Genomic DNA, 450 nt, shown 5'->3' on the forward strand with positions numbered 1-450 from the left:
CCCCCCTGGGGGCGGTTTCCACGGTGGGGTTGTCCCGGCGTGTGCAGGCAGGGGAGCGAGGGTGGAGCATTCAGCCCCGGCCCAGCGGAGGGGGTCTCAGCACCCCCAAACCCAGGGCTCTTTCTTCAGGGAGGTGCTGGCCAGGGCCCCACGCCCCCCAGTCCATCACCTCGGGAATGACTTGTTCCCCATCCCTTAGCACCACCCTGTTCGGGGAGACCTGCCCTGTGCCCAGGAGGCCCCCCGCCCCCCCCCAAGGAAAGTCTTTCTCCCCCGGGAAGTGGAGCCCAGGGTGGATGCCCCCGGCAGAATCTGGGGGCAGTCACGCCCTAGGAATGCACCCCAATGTTTGGGGGCCAGCAGCATCCCAGGGCACCAGCCCGAGCACTGGCGGCCGGGGTAGGTCAGTGGGTGGCGTCCTGAGCCCTGGAGATTAACCGGCCGCGGACG

Source organism: Myotis brandtii, unplaced genomic scaffold (genome assembly GCF_000412655.1).
Source record: "Myotis brandtii unplaced genomic scaffold, ASM41265v1 scaffold786, whole genome shotgun sequence".
In the NCBI taxonomy this organism is placed as follows: Eukaryota; Metazoa; Chordata; class Mammalia; order Chiroptera; family Vespertilionidae; genus Myotis; species Myotis brandtii.